Source organism: Callithrix jacchus, chromosome 9, assembly GCF_049354715.1.
Source record: "Callithrix jacchus isolate 240 chromosome 9, calJac240_pri, whole genome shotgun sequence".
Classification (NCBI taxonomy): domain Eukaryota; kingdom Metazoa; phylum Chordata; class Mammalia; order Primates; family Cebidae; genus Callithrix; species Callithrix jacchus.
In genome coordinates this window covers 57,770,220-57,778,867 of record NC_133510.1, presented here as the reverse complement: position 1 = coordinate 57,778,867, position 8,648 = coordinate 57,770,220, and the positions used below count along the sequence as shown (strand labels likewise).

Below are 8,648 nucleotides of genomic sequence, written 5' to 3'. Positions count from 1 at the left end.
AACCTTTGCAAATTTTGTGGAAATACCATAAGGCAAAACCCCCAAAGAGACATAACACCACTGTTGGTCCCAAAGGGTGCTACAGTACATCCCTTGGCTGAATGAAAGCAGGATCATTCCCTTTCTCACCCACTAAACCTGGCCATGTAACTTACAGCAGAAGCCACAGACTTCTTGTTTTCCTACTAACATCATAGCCTGTCTGACCAACTAAGATGTTGGTGAGTTTCATCCCAAGTGGACCACAGACCTCCAGGTGAGAAGCACATCTCTACGTTGATGAGTATCTTTAAGTTTTGGGGAAAAAAACAATGGAAGAAATAAACAATGGAAAATGGTAATTTTTTTTTTTTTTACTATTTAATAGATGGGGGCTTAGAGAAATGAGATCTGGAGCACAACGTAAACATGGCCTTGCCTGATATTGAGTTGTCTGATTGGTATACCTAAACTTTTGCCTCCATAATCCAACCTGCAAGAACTCTGGAGATTATCTGAAATAAAACCAAACTAATAAATAAAACTAATGGTACTGTAGAATTTTACTTAGAATTATAGTACATTAAAATGTCCAATCAGTGGTAAATGTGTAAAAAAGTGTCATTTTTTCACCTGCCCTAGTTTTCCTGCAAAGTGTCTGTAAGCTAGTTTAATGGGGCTTAGTACATCAGAATTTGTCCCAACCAACCCTCCTGCAGAGGAAACGTACATCCCTCAATCTGAATACCCATCTCCATGAGTTTATTTTTCTCTCTTCTGGGACCATCCTGCTCCCCTTGGCTTCTTTCAGCTGATGCCGATGATTCTCATATTGAATAGTCTGACAGTTCTAAAGCATTAACTCACCTCCTTGCTTACTGTCGCCACCTTTTCTCCTGCTCCTCCCTTCATCCAGGTGCTGTGTTCTTGATCACCTTGTAGAGAGTCATTTCAAGCTTCCAGCTTTCTCCAGCCAATCCATCAACCCCTTGCCTAATGGCACTTCTCCTAATTGCATGATATTCAGTGGATTTTTTTCTTTCTAATTTTAAAGGACATGAAATTGGAAAGGTGTAATGAAAATTGCTGCATTTTGGAGTAAACAAAAGGCTCCTACTAATTTGGATATTATAACCTTTATTTTTACTATGTTTATGATCAGAAACTTTACAAAAACCATTCTGATTTTGTCATTATTTTGGCAAAATAATTACACACTAAATAAAAACATGCAAAACCTTATTGATTTGTGTTATATAGCCTCATTTCTCTTTGGATATGGATAAATTACATCTTCTGGAAAATATTTAAAGGGAAAAAGAACCAAAATATCCATAATCAAAAATGTATTATAAACCTAATAATTAGATAATACAGTAGTACAGCAAAAAAGTAAAAATAGTATGAAGTATGAGTAATGACAGGGTATTTTTCACAAGACTCCTCAGTTGAAGCTCACTCACCTCCATGCCAGACTACCCAATAACACAAGATCCGATTATCCTCATATGCCAATGCCACCAAACCCTAAAGAGAAATGACAAGTGGCCTTTCATTGCAGGAGACTAAATGAAGATTGGAAGATAATGAAGGGATCACATGTAACTGTTCAGTAGCAAACAGGAAAATATAGGCTAGTGCTATATTAATATAGCTGATAAAGACTCCACATCTTTAATAGCTGAACTGTATAGACACTATAGACAGACAGTATAAAATTATCAGCAACCTGGATAACAAGGCTGACCCAAGGAAATGATCACATCAATGTGGTGTGCAGACTTGTTTACAACAGAAAAGAGAATTTAAAAACAATCAAACTCTGTATTATACATGCAAAGATGAGAGTAGAGGCATTTAACAAATATAATCTAAATTAAATATGTCTTTAATTTTCAAATTAGGAATGAATACCAAATTGCTATTGCAAGGATATTCAGAAAGCAATGGTTCAAATAAGATAGAAGTTTACTTCTTAGAATCTTACAAGATTGGTGTGCAGGCTCCATTCCTTCAAGCCATCTAGGGGTTAGGCCAGAAGGATGGTTCTGCTTCCCTCTGGGCATGGTACAAGTGAGTTTCCAGTCAAAATAACCAGTGAAAAAGAGAAAGAGAGCAAGAAAAAGACTATGTGAAAGCCCAGTCCAAAGGGCTTTTCATTTCTGCTAATATTCCACTGGAAGAAGTAGAGAGCAAAATTTGGTGTATACATAGTATAACTGAATTTAATAAATAAAAATACATTTTATTTGGGGTTTGAGAGAAATAGATGGTTGGAGAATTTCCGGGTAAATGATTGTCATTTATTAATAGTTTTACAAATACTATGCAATTCATTTTATCTAGTTTTGTGCAATGACTAGTAACCAATGTTTTCTCACGAACATATAGCCATACTGACAACTGCTTTTATCTGTATGATCCATTTATTTTCACTATTTCCATACTAATAAAACATTGGAAATGTGTCAGAGGATTTCATGACAACTGTCAGGATTTCCTGATCTGGGAAAAGAGGGAATATACTATTAATCTTATGGCAGTATATCCAAAAGCAGAGTTAAAAGGGCATATTTAACATGACTCTTTTGAACTTGATAATTTGAAAGTTATAAGAATCCAAGTACCACTCTTAGTTTCCCATCACATTTGATCTCAGCAACAACCAAATAAGGAAAATAGGTTATTCTAAAAAAAAAAAAAAAATAGAATGACTCTATAACTCTCCAGACCTATAAGCGGTGGCAGCATCTTTGGAATGCTGCATAGAAACAGGGCTGCACCATCTTAAAAAGACCCTTCTGACAGTATTCCTTAGGATTTTAAGTTCATTTCACTGGCAAGAAACTGCTCCTTTATACCTACAAAAATAAATGTCTTCTAACACAGTTTTATTTGTGTATCAGTATTTCTTATGTTAAGGAGAAGAACACAGTAAGGAAAATAGCATAGCAAAATAAAGGAGGTATACTTATACTCTGGTTAAAGATAAAGACTTCGCAGACAGGCCAGCATGTACCCACTACTTGCCAGTTTTGAATCCAGCCAAGTTATTTAAACAGTTTAGGGCTCAGTCTTCTCTTCTGTAAAAGGGATATTGTGCATATTTTATGGTGTGATTGAGGATTAAATGAGAGGATATGCAGAAAGCACTTAGCACAGTACCTGGCACATGGTAAGCAGCCAAAAAAGCATTTGACAGTTATTTACCATTGTTTAACTTCTGACTGACCCAGGGTTTAAGAACAATCTTGACCATTATTATAAATTATTGTAAAATATTGCTGCAGTCTCTTCACAGGTCTACAATCTGAATGTCTTTCATTAGTATTTAAATTGATAGTAAATATGTACACTTCTAAAACATTTCAAGATTATGTTTTCCTATATGTTTCAGCAGTGATTGATGGCCAAAACATCTGAGACTCACTATGCCTGGGAAACTGGTAATGAAACTTATAGAGCTTATTGAAAGTGCCATTTAACAAAATATATTAGCCCATTCCAAATGTCATCTCTAGCTCCATTGTATTTCAAGTTAAACGCCATGCAAAAACAGATCTAAAAGGCTCCATTACTTGCTTATTTTCAAGGACATGAGGAAAAATGTCACCAGTTTACAAAGTGAAAACGAGAGTCTCTATCTAGTGACTCGGACAAAATGGCAGAAAGCAAACTAAGCACAGAACAGTCACTGGTAATGATTTGCCCCTTATTAGGAATAATTAATATTTTGTGATTTTCAAATCTTCTTTCAAAACATAATCTGTTCATTTCATTATTTTATGGCATCTTTTTTGTATCCATTAATTTAACATTTCCTTCCACACTCAGTGGGGGAGGTTTCTCTCTCCTGAAATGTCACCCTACATAAATAAGTATAGTGCTAGCCTTCCATCACTGTAATAGTTAAACGATGGCAAAACTGAGCAATTGAAACAGAAAGAGAAGTCACCTTGACAGTCCTGTAGTGGGAAAAGGAGCTTAAGGCACGAGAGCTTTTGTTGTTAATGAGTTGAATGAGTTTTTATCTATTCACCAAACAAAATACATTTATATAAAATACCAGCTTTGAGACAAAGAAACTCTTTTTGGAGATTTTAATAATCTGTCTATTATAATAAAATATACATACTTTTGAAAATAAAGAAAAAAATCATAGTTCCTCCACATTAGGCAATTATTAATGTCACTTTAGGAACTTTTACAAAAGAATGTGGCTGAAATAAAAAAAATAAGTGAAATGTTTGCTACTGACTCAGTATAAATTCTAGGAATTCTTAAGAGTTTTGGTTTTTCTTTGTTGTTGTTATTGTTTAATATCTCATAAAAGATATTAGAAAACCATTTAATTAAGCAATCTGATTTATTTGAGGTTATGCTATCCAAAATAGACATTAGATAAAAATAAATAAAGGCCAAGAAATTTAAAAATAATGATGGTACTTTAATATACAGATTACTTGAACAGAATTCTGTCAATTAAACACATAATTTTATTAAAGTGCAATTTGGTATCACTACTACATTTTTAAACATGGTCCTCATTATTTTTTACCCACTCCAGGAAATGACAGCACTTCATTTCATATAAAGTGAAGTTAATTTTTAGATTACTGTGAGTCACAAACATATAGAATATTTTATAACTTTTAGTTGGGGCAAATACTTTAATGACTTAAACAGAAATTGAACTGCCACCTCAATGTTATTGACATTTAAATTCCATGTGAGAAATACTATATGACTCAACAAAGAAAATTAGAGATCTATTTGTAAAATATTAGAACTCTCATTCTTAGTGTTTACTGCCTATCAAACAGATTTTTCCTACATTTAATGAAATGTAATGTGTTCCTGCTTTGATGCATTAACATTTCCCATCACACTTTCAATCATGTGGTGATTATTGCTTTAAAATTAGATTAAACTTGGGTATGCCTCAAAGTCTAAGTTCAAGAGCTATTTAGTCATTGTATACCATTTTTCTGGAAGTGAAAGAAATATGAAATAAGGTGCTGAGGTGAATTGATTAGGAATATGCCTTGTGACACCCCACTAGGAAAGCAGAGTTGCTTCATGGAATAGTAACAGAGTAACTAGTTTTGATAGACACATATAGAGACCCTTATAGTAAATTCAGGTGCCAGGCCAGTAGGGAATGTGTCAAATCCCACACATGGACTCTAGACACAAACCAAAGCATCTTTGTCACAGGTGGCACAAAAGGAACTTGATATAATTTGACCATGTCCCCACCCAAATCTCAGCTTGAATTGTAGCATCCATAATTCCCACATGTAGTGGGAGGGACCCAATGGGAGGTAATTGAATCATTGGAGTCTGTCTTTCCTGTGCTGTTCTCAGGATAGTGAATAAGTCTCATGAGATCCAATGGTTTCATAAATGGGAATTCCCCTGCACAAGCCCTCTTGTCTGCCACCATGTAAGACACTCCTTTGCTTCTCTTTTGCTCTCCACCATAATTATGAGGCCTCCCAAGCCATGTGGAAATTGATAAATTCCTGGAAACATACAATGCCCCTTTGCTTAAATCAGGAAGACATAGAAATCCTGAAAACATCAATAACAAGTAGTGAGACGAAATAAGTAATAAAAAAAGAATGCCAACAAAAAAAAAGCCCATAGCTAAATGTATTCAATCAAATCCCACCAGATATTCAAAGAAGAATTGCTACCCATTAAACTAAAACTGCTCCAAAAAATAAGAGAGAATTCTCTCTAACTTACTTTATAAAGCCAGTATCCCCTTGATACCAAAGCCAGGGAAGGATATAACAAAAATGAAATTCGAACTTTTTTTTGGAAAATGAGATATATTGTTTCCCGGACATTATTGTGTCTTGTGGAGGGCCTATATATCTGGGCAGGATACCAGGAGGGTCAGTCCCAGACTGAACTGAACTGGGGTTTTATCCCAAACCAGATCAGAGTAAAAAGCTAAAAATATTTAGTAAGTCTGGATCAAATCATCAACCTGGGTTTGATCCTGGAAGTTCCATCCACATAAGCATTGACAAACTTTGCTGAAAGCAAATTCTTAAAGAGCCAAACCTGATGATTGTCTTCATATTTCAATGACCTTTTAAAACTATTACAATAAATCCATAAAATAGCTGTAAGCTGCTATAATATAATAGAGCCAATGGATATCCTGACATTTTTCCCCTTTGTATTATCCTTTTTGGTTCCATAAGCAATGCTATAAATTTTAAGTACAACCATTCTTTTATAGAAAAAGTTATTTAACATAAAAATCAGCCTTCAGCATTGTTTGACCTCAATATTACCAAATTACTAATTCCTTCTTTCTCAGCCAAGCAATGCTCAGTTTCTTATATTCTACACAATTATTTCATTGTCCCTGTCAAGACAATTTTTACCTTAAAAGCAAAAGATACAATAAGCTTCTTCTTAGTTTCAACTATTTGAATAATTAAACTCCATATTTTACTTGGTATGTGTAACTAAAGACACAGATGACTGTTCGCTTTTTAGGTGACATTCTTTCTTTGGACTTATGATTCTTAATGAAATAGCCCATTTCAGGCAATTGCTTTCAATTGTCTTGTCTCTACATAACAAATACTATGATTACCAGTTTACTATTGGATTAATTTAAAACTCCAGATTAATGTTGAAGCCTATTATAGTATATATATTTTTCTATCTATGAGATTGACAAATAGAAAAATATGATATCCTCAAAATTCTCAACAGTCATCTACCTGGTAAGACACTAGAAACAATTATCCTTTCAACCTGTTCCTCAGGAAAGGAAAAAAAGTGAGTTTTGTCTTCTGGAATAATAGCTTATTGCTTATCCCTAAAAAGCTTTAAAAAAGTGGAAAGATGGTAAATGCCCAGATAATCTGATCAAAGCATACAATTATAAAAAAATTACTTTTCACATCCCTTTTTATTCAGACTTACATTTATAATACTGAATCCATAATTCCCAGGTTTCTGCTTTTCTCAGCTTCCTGAAGATAGATTCAAAACAAAGAAAACTTACTATCAAGTCCACTGGTACCCTAGAAGAAGCCTAGTGTGAGTTCAAGGTATACTTTGTCCTTGCAATTTTAGTATTTACAGATCTATTAAATATTATAAAACATTACACAAATGCTGGTTTTCAAATCTGGTTTCAAATTCTTTCCCCGTCATCATGTCTCAAAGAAAATTATTGTTCTTACAGAAAACTTTCCGTTAACATCAGTGACAGAGAGAAAGCCAAGGACTTCAAATAACAGAACTCAAAACCAAACAGGCTCTTGTATTACACTTCACAACAGGTCTTCTTTAACAAAGGTGCCACTGCAAACAGGTGACTACCACAACAGCAAGATACCCAAAAGAAGCATCTCCTGGTAAAATAACTGGTTGGAATATTATATAAATATTATGGAAATATTATATAAATATTCCAGTCAGTTATTATATATGTAAATAGACAAAAATGATAATAATGTAATAAAATATTATGTAATTAGATGACAATAACATTAAAAATCTGACAAATAGTAGAGAACAAACTCAGTAACAATAAAACAATGAAATACATTTCAACACTTTTATTTTCACTGATATGAAGCTGGATACATACTTGTTTTCTCTTTTATTTCTTCTAGTGAAGAAATAAAGTTTCCATTATCTGAAATGTCCCCTTCTTTTACTTTTTAGCCTAGCAGAATAAAAGTACTTTTGAAATAAATGTATCAGTTCTGAAACTGCCCAGTAATAATAATGAGCATGATAACAACTTACCTGCCAGAACCTGCCTGACTTGTTATTTTGTTAAATTCTCACAACTGCTGAATTCGATACTACTGGCCTTATTTTAAAGACAAAGAAATTGGTACTTAGATACCATTAATAACTTGTACTAAGCAGTGGATCTAAACTAGAACCCAAGTCTTTCTGGTTGCAGATTCCAAGCTCTGAACTGCTAAGCTAAACACTTGTCTTTTTAAAGTATTTTTCCACTGAGGGAGGTCATACCTACAGGAAATTCAGCAGCATCCTCTCTTCTACAGAAGAATTATGATTTATGAATTAGGAACCACACTAACTAGACTCTCATTATTTGAAAAAAAAATTATTGAGAAGACAACCCTTCTGTCCAGGAGGCAAGTAAATGTACTGTTTCAATAGAGAATATGCTGTGTTTGTGTCTAAGACAGTGATAATTATGTCACTCTCTAATGCATGGAAAAGAAGCCTTTGCTATTTCTAGTAAGCTTTTTACAGCAAGGACTTTTAGAATATAAATACATAGCATTTTCTACCAATAGCATCATTGTTCCCCTCCATATGTTCTTCCTCTAGGTGTCTAATGAGTTCCTACATATGAAAAATGACAAGACAATCTGAGGAATAATTCAAGCAATTGTGGCATATGGAAGCATTGTTTTCAAGTCTTTTTGCCATGATATCTAGGCAAAACAGCAGGAATATCTAGCAGTAAGGCTAGAAAAATCATCATCTCTGACTGTAACTTCAGCTGAGTTATCTGCCACAAATGTCAGGCTTTGAGTTGACAGTGATAATGATAAACAAGGCAAAATTTCTGTGAGAATTTGATATATACAATTGGATACATTCTGCTGTTCATCTTATAGTCAATATTTCTCTGCCCCTAAGCTTAC

The 8,648-nt window shown here is 33.9% G+C and overlaps 1 long non-coding RNA gene across 1 annotated transcript; it reads right to left on the bottom strand.

Moving 5' to 3' along the window:
• Positions 1-846: 846 nt before the first annotated feature.
• LOC118144454 (uncharacterized) lies at positions 847-6,986 on the bottom strand. Its single transcript, XR_004729264.3, has 3 exons — positions 6,934-6,986; positions 1,443-1,506; positions 847-1,021 (listed from the first exon to the last, which is right to left on the bottom strand). It is a non-coding gene; the product is annotated as an uncharacterized LOC118144454 (long non-coding RNA).
• Positions 6,987-8,648: the final 1,662 nt, after the last annotated feature.